The sequence below is a fragment of the Microtus pennsylvanicus genome, chromosome X (assembly GCF_037038515.1).
Source record: "Microtus pennsylvanicus isolate mMicPen1 chromosome X, mMicPen1.hap1, whole genome shotgun sequence".
NCBI lineage: Eukaryota > Metazoa > Chordata > Mammalia > Rodentia > Cricetidae > Microtus > Microtus pennsylvanicus.
The window spans coordinates 63,040,457-63,053,342 of record NC_134601.1 but is presented as its reverse complement, the minus strand read 5'-3'; positions in this window follow the sequence as shown (position 1 = coordinate 63,053,342).

Below are 12,886 nucleotides of genomic sequence, written 5' to 3'. Positions count from 1 at the left end.
CTTCCTTCCTTTCTTCATTTTTTGATTTCTACCTTCCTTCTTTTTTTTCTGAGTTTCTCTATGTAGCCATGGCTGTTCTGGAACTTTCTCTATGAACCAGACTGGACAAGAACTCAGAGATTCATGTGTCTCTGCCTTCAGAGTGCTAGGATTAATGGCGTGTACCACAATAACTGACAAACTTCAGCTGTTTCTTAAACTTCTTTACATATTCTTGCATCTTATACACCTACTTACTTATAACAGATAGAATTTTAAGTAAGCTGGACTTCTCAGAAAAACACAATGTTTTTCTAGAAGTATCCATCCTAGGGGGAGCACAACGGAGAGATGGACAGTGAGAATATAAATTTAGGCTATGTGCCCACTAGAATCCAGGTTGCTGCATCTCAACTTGGATAGTTTGCTTTGCCTCCTTCATTGCTGTGCTTACACTCTTGAGTACTTGACCAACTACTGCATCCTATCATAATTCTTCTCTTTTGAGAACAAGAGGGATCGAATGAACAAATGAATGAAAGGGAGACAGAAAGAAGAAAGGAAAGAAGAGAGAAAGGAAGAGGCTGCTGCTAAGATCAAGACCAGAGAAAAAGAGAGATCCTCTCCACTTAATAAGAAAACCCGCAAGGCAACTGGAAGTAGGAGTCAGGAGACCGGAATTAGGTTGAGTAGTGTCACCTGATTTCTTAGCACTGATACCTGGACCTCCTTTCAGGCTAATCAAATTAGACCTTGGGCATAAGGTACATAATTCATTCTCTCTCTCTCTCTCTCTCTCTCTCTCTCTCTCTCTCTCTCTCTCTCTCTCCATCTCTATCCTCTGCGTGTTGGCGGGAGGTTGTTGTGATGTTGTAGTGATGTGTGGGATATGTAAGCTCCTAGTATGATGTCACAGCGTATCCAGGGAAGAGAATAACCACACCGGGTGATCAAATATAGGTGTGTGTGTGGCAGTGGTGTGCGTGGGTGGGTGTGGGTTTCTGTGCACACTTCTAGTAGATGCCTAAGGAAATGTATGGGTGTGTTATCGCAGGTACTGTCTCTTTTTTTCTGAGACAGGGTCTTTATTGGCCTGAAGCTGACAAAATGGGGTAAGTGGTCTGACTGGTAAACCCAAGGATCGTTACGACTGCACAGTTTTGTGCTGGATTTTAAGTACAGACTACCAGAACTGGAATTTTTACTTAGATTCTGGGGGTGGAATTTGTGTCCTCGTGCTTGCAAAGAGAGCACCTTGCTAACTGAGCTATCCTTCAGATGCTAGGATGAAGTTTTATTTGGGATACAAGATAATCAGACATGTAGTTTTTAAAAAAGTGGATGTACTAAAAAAAAAGTGGCTATATTCTGAAACATTAACTTAGAACCTGAGAGTTAAGTGTTTCCCAAATCAGCTAGGCCTCCAACAGACCAAGGTATTATTCCACCAAAACCCAACTTGGTGAGCCAAAAGTTTAAAACTTACAGCTAACGAATGAGGGATTACTTAGAGGTGCAGAGCAGCGACTGACTGTGGCGTGGAAGAAGGATTCCTTCTCTGTAGCTGGATAGATGGAAGTGCCTGCCCCATCAATTGACCTTCCACACTCTCGGTACTCTAGAGTCTCCAGACGCTTCAGAACCACGTGTAACTGGGATAGAATCTCACACAGCTGAAAAGGAGATACTTCAAGGAGAGGCGGGAATCTCAGGTAATGGTCTAATGAATCTGGCCCCAAGTCTTGTATAAAGAAACTTCAGGAGGCAGTTGGTGGTAGGGTGTATAACAGGGAAGCTGAGTAATCCATGGACAGCAAGGCAGTAAGCAGCATTCCCGCCATGGCCTCTGTATACTGGTATATTTATGTTTAAATGAATAAAGCTTGCCTGAAGATCAGGGGGCAAAGCAGCCACACCCCTCAGCTATACGGGACAGGGCGGGGGGTGGGGTGGCACACACCTATAATCCTAGAACTGGGAATACAGAGGCAGGCAAATTTCTGTGAGTTCCAGGCTATCCTGGAATATACAAGATTTGTACAGAAACAGATACAGGTGGTGTTGGTTTACACCTTTAATCTCAGTGTTTGGGAGTCACACACTTTTAATCCCAGCAAGAGGGAGTTGGAGACAGGAGCAATATGCTGAGCAGAGAGAGGAATATAAAGGAGAAGAGACAGGCACTCACTCGAGTGTGGAGTCTGAGGATTCGTGGAATCAGGACCTCGCCCTTTGAGTCTGAACACTTGGTAGGGTAAGAGGTCCCTCTAGTGGTTTGCTGCTTTGCTTTTTTGATCTTCAGCTTGGACCCCAATACTTATCTCTGGGTTTGTATAATTCTGTTACACCTCTGCTTTGATTCCTGCTTCGAGATTCCTTCCTTGAGTTCCTTTCACAAAGGACTACAACTGTAAACTTAAATAAATCTTTTCAACTTGACTTTGAACACAGTGATTACAATTTAAAACTAAGACAGCATATTCCCTAGTGGGAGATAAATCAGACACCTTAAACCTCACATTTGAGCCATCCATAATCTTCAGTGTGTCACATACCCTGCATTCAGAGCCTCTAACCAGCATAAGGCCACGTCCTTTTAAGAATTTTTTTTAATTTTAGAGATTTATATTTAACGGAAAAGTTGCAAAAAAAGACAGAATATTCACAAATGCCATGCAGCTGGTTGATTATTTTGTTACTACTTTGAGTAGATGTATCAAAACTGAGCCAATCAAGGCATTCTTAATTACTGAATCCATGGTTTATTGAGATTTCCTTACGTTTTACCATTACTCGTTACCATTGTCCATTACAAAATCCTGCGAATAGCCTAATTCATACAACAGTGGTTCACATGGCTTTCCTGTAAGACCATGTTGTGTGTGTGTGTGTGTGTGTGTGTGTGTGTGTGTGTGTGTGTAGTTTGTGCTGAGGAATCATTTCTTAGACTTCTAGGGTAAATTGAAACGTTAGTGTGTTGCATCCTTCCCTCCTGTCTTTATCTCAATGGAGTCACCATTGGGAAGAGCATGCGCACATTACACCTTGATGAGGCTTCCATAAGAAGTTCTTCTGTGAAGTAGATCACCTCAGTCAAGGTTGCAGAGAACATCAAGTTCTTCATATTGTATATTGTTCATTTTATAAAAGCTCCCTCCAGAATTGGAAGCCTCACAGACATGGTGGCTGTCCTAGTTATTTGTCGACCTACCACAGTATCTACTGAGAGGGAATCCTCTAATGAGAAACTGCCTACATCAGATTAGGAGGTTGGTCTTTAAGCACATCTGTGTGTGGTTTCCTTGATTATTAACTCACATAAGAGGTCCCGACCACTGTAGGCAATACCATTCCTAGGGAGGAGGCTCTGGGTTAGATAAAAGTACCAGGGAAGCATTAGCCTATGAGCAAGCCAGAGAAAAGACAAAGAAACAGCGCTCTTCCTTCCAGGCTTCCCTCCTCGAGGTTCCTGCCTTGAGTTCTTGCCTGCATTTCCCCAGTGATGAACTGTGACTTGGAAGCCTGTGCAAAAAAACCCTTCCTTCTCTAAGCTGATTTTGTGTTGGAGTGTTTTATAACAGCACCAGAAACTGCTACTGTGGCCCACCCTGTTGGCAGGCACGGGCAAGGAAAGGCACATTCCAGACTGGTCTGGGCTACATAATGAAACATTGAATCAAAAACTAAACCCAAAACAATAGTGATAACCACAAAATGAAAGTGTAAATCCACTCAGGAATACAGGTTGCTGAACAACAGTATTCTGCTGTGTAATGGTATGCCAATGCCTGTCTCTAATGTTCATTCTCTCCTCTCAGTGCCACCAATGTCCTCCTGTCTCTTGGGCTTTCTAATACTACTGCAGGTATGAGATGAATTGATATACGATGACTTCCTTTAAAGGTACCATGGAATTGATTTTTCGTGTGAGTGGAAAAAGTGAGGGAAAAAGCCTCATTTGTATACATGGATAGCCAAAAATTCCAAGTTCACGTATTGAAAAGATGGCCACTCCCATCCATCCACTTGAGGTGCTAGCACATCTAGTATGATGTGTTTTATTCAAAACGCTGTGACTTTCTCATCAGTGATCTTGGACCCTAGACGAGAGGGAGGGCATATTTTACCAATAAGCTAGAATTAAGCAGACCAGCTGAAAAAAAACAGATATAATTCAATAATTGAAAAGGATTAACTCACGCGACCAGGTAAAGTTTCTCACGTCCAAAACCGGTCTGGCCAATGCGGCAAGAAGAGTGCAAAAGAGGGGAAGGGCAGCTGGACTCCCAGGTTTTCTTCCCTGGCAGCAGGCAGCCACACCCTAGCCAAAAGTGATTGGCCGAGCTACCCTATCAAGAGGGCAACTTCCTCTAAAAGGTGGTGACAGAAAATGTTAACTCAGTCTCTTATCCATTGATAACATTCTCCATGCCTGAAGGTGACAGAGATGTTTTCAGAATGAAAGAAAAGTAAGAGTCCTGGGAGCAAGCACAAATACACAAATATAAATAATCAGAAATTCTTCTGGTTGAAGAAAAAGACCAGAAACAACAATATCCTTTGGTGCAAATAAAGACCATCAGAACGCATGAATGTCATCTTAATACCAAGTTCCCTATTTCCACGTTTTTCTTTATAATACACACAGTGCCTGGCAAGATGGCCCTGTGCCTATAGATGCTTGCGCCAAGCACAATAGCCTGAGTTTGCCTTCCTGGGTACAGTGAAAAGAAAGAAGTGACTCCTAAAAGTAGCCTACTAACTCCACGTGTATATTGTGACACACATGCATGAATACATGTGGACAAAATGTAAAATATATGTGAATGCTAAAAAGCAAACGATGATATTTTATGTATGCTTAACACATATGCACGTAGATTATCTATAGGTTTTTGTAGAATAAAGAGCTCAAAAAACGGCAAAAGTGTTTCTATTGTTAAATATTTTACTTTTAAAATAAGATTTCACCCTGAAACCCATACTGTACTGAACTTCACCATGTGTCCCTGGCTGGGCTCAAACTCATGTCAAACCCTTTGCTTCCACTTTCTGAGCCCTGGGATTACAGGTGTGAGGCACCAAACCTAACATCAGGATTTACTTTCTGGAGAAAGGGGGCAAAAAGCAATACTGTGTAGACTATAAAATAGTAAGGACATGTAATTTATAATCACTAAAACATATCAGAAAGGCTGATGAGAAATGAGAATGCTCTAAAGCTAAAATATTAAAAATAAGAATTACAGAAACAAAATATGGGGGATACGATTGCAAATGATAAAGAATAGAACATAACCACAGATACATTAGCTATTAATGCATCAAACACTACAAATAAAGGATAAATATTTTCTGTACAGTTACAAAAGCAAGAACAGTAATACCTTATCAGTAAGATAGAGAGATTAAGAAGTGTGTTTGAGGGCTGGGAGGATAGCTCAGCAGTCAGCATCACTGACTGCTCTTCCAGAGGATCTGGGTTCAATTCCTGGTGACATTGTGACATTGGTGACACTTTTCCTGGGTAGGGAACCCATGTCAGACCAAATTGTGGGTGAGGAGTTTATAGAAACAGGGGTGATTCTAAAGCACTTGTATCACTAAAAGCCCACTCTCTCATGGTTGAGGACACACAGAGTCTGCATCTATCTGAATCTCTGGAGGTGGTGGATGACTCCAAAGTAACAACGTTCTCCAGACCCAACAGAACTGATTCACATAGGACCTCACAGAGACTGTGAGATCACTCACGAGATCTGAAGGAGCTCAAGCTAGATAAAATCCCAACATGGAAGTGGGAAGTGGCCATGAAGCCCTAGACCTAGCCAAGTAGCTATTTGTGATTGATAGCTGCTTGGAGAAGGAAAACAATTTTCTCAATGAAGTGACACTGGGTATAGCAAACACAGCACAGAACAGGCCCCATGCCCAGTTGCTTCCAGTATAACTAGGATGCCATGGTTTTGTTTTTGACTTATAAAAAGACTCTTTTGTTTGTTTTAAGCAAAAGAAAGAGCATAAGGTTAAGTTGGGAAAAGTTAGGGAAGGGAGAAAATATGATAAAAATGAATGAAAAATTTAAAAATAAGGAAAAATGAAAAGTAAAATATATATTTTGAGGCAAGTCTGAGGGGATGGCTCTTGCAAAAGACCTGACTTCAGTTGCAGACACCAAATGGTGACTCACAATTGCCTGTTATCTAGTTCCAAGCAATCTGACACCATCTTATGACCTATGTGGGCAAATCCACAAAGACACAGAGATAAAATATCCCTACACATAAAATTAAAATAAACAAAACCTGAAATAATATGATACAACTATTGATTTCTATAGTGCTCTTAGTCATAGGACCTGAGTTCGGTTTGCAGAACCTACTAAGAGCCATCTGTAATGTGAGGCCACCCTGAGCTATTAAGCCCATGTTAAATAGCAAGACATACACACGCACACACACACTCACTCACATAAACACACACAAACATATTCTCCACATATCTGTACATTTATATATTTACTTCACTATTAGTGTGATTCCCTATCATAAGTATTGTTGCCATCCACATTGTACACAAGAAACGAAAGGCCCAGAGAGGCTGAATAAGTAGCTCCCAAGTCACAGAGCAACTAAGATGTTACCCATGATTTAGTCATCCCTCCTAGTCATCCTGATCATTGTGAGGTCAGGAGGCAACCTGGGCCCTCAGTGTTTAACCATATGAAGGAGGCAATAGATACAGGAAACTAAGAAACACCCAAGATGGCACATTCACGGTTCATGTCCTAGGATCCGGCAACTACTCAGTCTCAGCTCTATGATTAGGAAAAGGACCAGAAAGTCAAGGCAGGAGATCCCAGGTGGGCCAGACACTGGTTCTCAGACTTTATTCACTGGAAGGGGTATATGAAAGAGAGAGATGAGTGTGTGAGGAGAAAGTATGCGGACACTTGTTTGTCTGCCTTCCTAATTTCCTGAAGTGAACCAGAACAAAATCGACCTTTGTTTCGAAATGTTGGCCCAGCCTGAAGAGATCAGAAAAGCTTCTCGCCAATATCTCTGTCGATAAGCAGAAAATGAAAGTGTAAATCCACTCTTAGGATACAGGTCACTGACCAACAGTATTCTGCTGTTTCATGTTATGCCAATGCCTGTTTCTGATGTTCATTCTCTACTCTCAGAGCCATTGAAGTCCTCCTGTCTCTTGGGCTTTCTCTAATACTAGTGCAGTATGAGATGAATTGATCTACCATGACTTCTTTGAAGTGAGCATGGAATTGATTTTTCATGTGTGTGAAAACAGTGAGAGAGGAGGAAACCTCATTTGTATACAGGAATAGCCGAAAATCCCAAGACCACGTATTGAAAAGTTGGCCAATCCCCTCCATACACTTGAGGTGGTAGATTTATCACAAAAGACATGTCTTATTTAAAAAGCTGTGACGTTTTCATCAGTGACATTGGAGGCTATTAGCGACTGGTGGTATATTCGCCTGGTATTGAAGGCGTAAGTCACAAACAATGCCACACCAATGTGGGATTATGATTAATAGGGTGATATTTATTTAAAGGGGAAAAAACTTACAGATCACTGTCCCAGGCAACGGCCCTCTACGCAACGCAACCAGGAGTCTAGTCGCCGGCGGAGCAGGAAGTGAAGAGAGAGAGGAGAGGGAAGTGGCCGCTTTTTTAAAGGGAGAGAGACCACGCCCCAAGGGGCTGGTATCTCAGCCGCGATAGGCTGGAGGAGTGGGAGGACCTCCCGCAACACCTCCCCCTTCTGTTTAAATAAGAGAGTTCTAAACCTACTATGAAATTATATACAATAAGTACAAATATCCTATTCTAATTGCTTAGGTCTTGTATAATAAATAACTTGGCCAAGTCATGAGAGAAAAGTAACTACATCTATATAGTCTTCAACCCCATCGAAGATCTGAGAAGGGAAATAATGTTACCTGGTTAATTAGGAAGTTCAGTAAAACAACTTCCAAAACATGCAACAAATCACAGAGACAACTAGCTACCTAGGCAATCACCCAAAGTCACATTAGCAGCGTTGAAGCAACCAACTTTGGCTAAGGCCTAACATAACTGACACACCATTTTCAAAGGCAAGCAACTTTCAAAACTATCTTACCCTGTCTTGGCAGGATAAGACAGCCCTGTTTTATCCATTGATGCACGCTCTGTATCTTTGTCAGTGGTTGAGGTATGGGCATTTCTTTGCCCCAAGGCCAGTTCTGCCAAAAAGAAATGCTCCAGGTGGAGTGTCTTTGGTGCTCAACATTCTCTCGGGAATAGAGTGGTGTTGCCAGGAGCAATTGTGTCTCACTACCACAAAACTCTGAGTTAGATTAAAGGCCATTTTCTACAGCTCTTTGAAGAAGTTGAAGATTATCTATCTATACTGAGTATAATCTCTATATATCTAAAGAACCTGATTAGTCTAATTATAAATGACAAACTTAGATGACTATTAGTCTATATAATTCTCAATATCTATCTAACTTAAAGACTAAGACAATAAACGACTGTGAAACAAATGAGGACAATGACCTCCAAAGATAAACAATGTACAAATATACATTGCAGTAGGTAAATATATATCAATACACAAACATTATATAAGTATCTTAATCAGAGGTAGAAATGTACACTGCAATATGGTAAATATATACAATATATATATCAATACAATATATGTCAATACATAAGAATGTTTTAAACAGAGGTAGAAACATGCATGCATACAATAGTCAATATAATTTAACTTTGTATCAATATACAAGAATCTATACCAATATATTTGTCTAAAAACAGTAACTCACAATTACAAATCTATTATCCCATCATCCCTCTTTTTTTTTTTCAAAATGATCCCTGAGCTTATAAAATTCCTCCCCCAACCCTCAATCGTATACTAATTATAATCAACCCCTAAATGATGTCCCTAAACCCAAGGGCAACTTTACTGGGAGAGGGGACGTCGTCCTCTAAAATTACTTCCAGCTGTCATAGGGGCGACGTTCTTTCTGGGGGATCCTGTGAAAGTAAAATGATGGTTAAATTTCAAGATCAATGTCTTTTAAAATTGCCAATAGTCTCTGAGTATTTTGTGCAGGTCTGGCCAAAATGTTGTATAAGATGTGCACCATTTCAGCTAACCAAGTTGGAACTGTCTTGTGCAGCTGGTACCCAAAGCAGGTCTTGTTGTAGCGCTATCAGTATCATGACGTCATATCAACCAGGTGGAGTTGTTGTTATGGGGCCCCATCTTCTTCCTGGAAACTTCAAATGTCACTTCAGGAAAAACTCATTGTTCATTGTGAAAAACTTAAACATTAATCATATAGACATATATAGACATATATATATACATATTCACTGAAAGGCATGATAGATATGTTCAATGAAAAGTATGATAGATATGAAGAAAAGCAAAGATGTTTTCTAAACTCATATTTCTTTCTGTCCCATATCATGGCTCTTGACATGAGACAGAAACTTCAGAAACTCTGGGTTTTTCTCTTACTAACAGGCTTGGAATTGGAGAAGGACTGAGCCAGAGTCCAACTTCAAAACCAGCTTTATAAATTTAGAAATATGGTTTAATATTACTTACACAACCCTTTCAGTTTTCTTGATATTTCCTATTGGGCAGGTATTTTTCCATCTGTCAGTATCCAAACATCCAGGGTCCCTTGAATTTCTCAAAGATGAGTGTTTTCCTGTGGAGATAAGAACAGAACCCTGCCCCCATTCTATATGTTTTTCTTACCACCTGTATGAATATCATCATTGTGGATGAGTTGTCATTTCTCCTTTCCAAGAGGTTTCTCCTCTTCAAATCGAAACTTTATTAATTTTGATGGTATCCACAATTTTTCTTCTCCTGTGGAAACAAGAGCAAAACCCCTTCCCCAACGTAGCACATCTCCTGGCTTCCATTGAGAAGTCAGCACATCTTTGAAATAAATCGGTTGATTTAATTCAGCAGACTTTTCCATTATCCAATGTCTCTCTGCTGCTGTCGTTCCTTTCTCATTAGCATTAAGAAAATTCAAGGTTAATAAAGCATTATGTAATCTATTTCTGGGGGTATTTTCAGTCCCTTTCTGTTTGTTCAGCATATCCTTTATAGTACGATTTGATCTTTCTATAACTGCCTGACCTGTAGGATTGTTTGGTATACCTATAATGTGTTTTATATTATAATAATCAAAAAAGCATTTCATTTTCTTAGATACATATGCTGGACCATTATCTGTCTTTATTTGTGCAGGTATACCCATGATGGCCATAACTTCCAATAAATGTGTGATTACTGAATCAGCCTTTTCTGAGCTCAGGGCAGTAGCCCATTGAAAACCTGAATACGTGTCTATGGTGTGGTGTACATATTTTAATTTACCAAATTCCATAAAGTGGAACACATCCATCTGCCAGATTTCATTTCTCTTAGTGCCCTTTGGGTTACTCCCTGCAGGCAACGGTGTTTGATTATAGAAAGAACAATTAGGACATCTCTTTATAATGTCCTTAGCTTGTTGCCAAGTAATGGAAAATTCTTTCTTTAGGCCTTTACTATTGACATGATGCTTCTTATGAAATTCTGAGGCCTGCAACACACTTCCAATCAATAATTGATCAATCTCAGCATTGCCTTGGGCTAGAGGACCAGGCAGACCTGTATGGGACCGGATGTGTGTTATGTACATCGGACAAAGCCTGTTCCTGATTATGTCTTGTACCTGGATAAACAATGAAGTCAACTCTGTGTCATCTGGTATAAATTCAGCTGTCTCAATATGCAAGATAACTCTTTCTGCATATTGTGAATCTGTAACTATATTAAGAGGTTCTTTAAAATCCCTTAGCACCATAAGAATGGCATATAATTCTGCCTTCTGGACAGAATTATAAGGGCTTTGTTCCACCTTACTCAATTCATCTGACTTGTAACCTGCTTTCCCTGATTTATTTGCATCAGTATAGAAAGTACGGGCTCCAGTTATTGGAGCATCACGTACAATTCTAGGAAGAATCCAAGAAGTTCTTTTTATGAGGTTAAGTCTACCACTTTTGGGATAGTTGCTATTAATTTCTCCCAAAAAATTAGCACAAGCTCTTTGCCACGGTTCATTGTCTTCCCATAACTTTTTTATTTCTTCAGTAGTAAAAGGCACTATAATTTCTGCTGGGTCTATACCTGCTAGTTGACGAAGTCTCAGCTTACCTTTTATAATTAATTCAGAGACTTTTTCCACATAAGTTTTTAATTTTTTACTTGGTTTATTAGGTATAAATATCCACTCTAAAATAATATCTTCCCTCTGCATTAGAATCCCTGTAGGAGAAATTCTGGAAGGCAATATGACTAGGATGCAGCTAAGATTTGGGTTCACCCTATCCACATGTGCCTCCTGTAATTTTTCCTCAATCATTGTCAGTTCCTTTTCTGCTTCAGCTGTCAGTTCTCTTGGACTATTCAAATCTTTATCACCATCTAAGGTTTTGTTTAAATGAACTATTAGATCAGGTGTTATCCCAACAGCTGGTCGTAGACTGGAAATGTCTCCTAACAATCTTTGGAAGTCATTAAGGGTCTTTAAGCAGTCTCTCCTAATTTGTGCCTTTTGCGTTTTAATTTTCTCTAACCCTATTCTGTAACCTAGGTAATTAATAGAATTTCCTCTTTGAATCTTTTCAGGGGCAATTTGTAATCCCCACCTAGGCAAGACTTTCTTTACTTCTTCAAACATCCTTTCTAAAGTATCTTTATTTGAATCAGATAACAAGATGTCATCCATGTAATGATAAATGATGGACTTGGGGAATTGTTTACGAATTATTTCCAATGGCTTACTTACAAAATATTGGCACAGTGTAGGACTATTGAGCATACCCTGTGGGAGGACAGTCCACTGATATCTCTTATTAGGCTGAGAATTATTATAAGTAGGCACTGTGAAGGCAAATTTTTCTCTATCCTTTTCTTGTAATGGTATAGTGAAAAAACAATCTTTCAAATCAATAACTATAAGAGGCCATCCTTTTGGTAACAGAGAAGGCAAAGGAATTCCAGACTGTAGTGGGCCCATAGGTTGAATTACTTTGTTGACAGCTCTTAGATCTGTCACCATTCTCCATTTACCAGATTTCTTTTTTACAACAAACACAGGAGAATTCCAAGGGCTGGTTGATTCTTCAATATGGTGAGCATCTAGTTGCTCTTGCACCAGCTGTTCCAATGCCTGTAGTTTATCTTCAGCTAGAGGCCACTGTTTGATCCATATTGGCTTCTCAGTTAGCCATTTTAAAGGTAGGGCTGTTGGTACCTCTAAAGGTTTGGTATTTGCTGTATGTTCTTGTACAGCCTGAATGGCTGGTGACCTTTTTCCATAATACCTCATCATATCCTTCCCCGAATTATGAATTCCTGGAAATACAGGAATGTTAATCTGGGTATTCCATTGCTGTAGCAGGTCACGGCCCCATAAATTTATGGCAATATTGGCTATATATGGCCTTAGTCTTCCTATTTGCCCTTCGGGCCCTATGCATTCAACCCATCTTGTGCTTTGTTTTACACGAGATAGGGTTCCAATTCCCAGGAACTGAACATCTACCTCTTGAAGAGGCCAATTCGGATGCCAAGATTCTGGGGTAATGATACTTACATCCACACCTGTGTCTAATAAGCCTTCAATAAAAGTGCCATTTATACAGACTCTTAGCTTTGGTCTTTGATCATTAATAGAAGTCTGCCAAAATATACGTTTACTCTGTCCTACTGGGTTTTTTGACTCATCCTCCACACGTAATTCATCATTTAGACCAGTATTACTTTTTACAGCAGAAATTGGAGCTTTTAATTTTCTTGGTGAGGCACGTTCTCCACT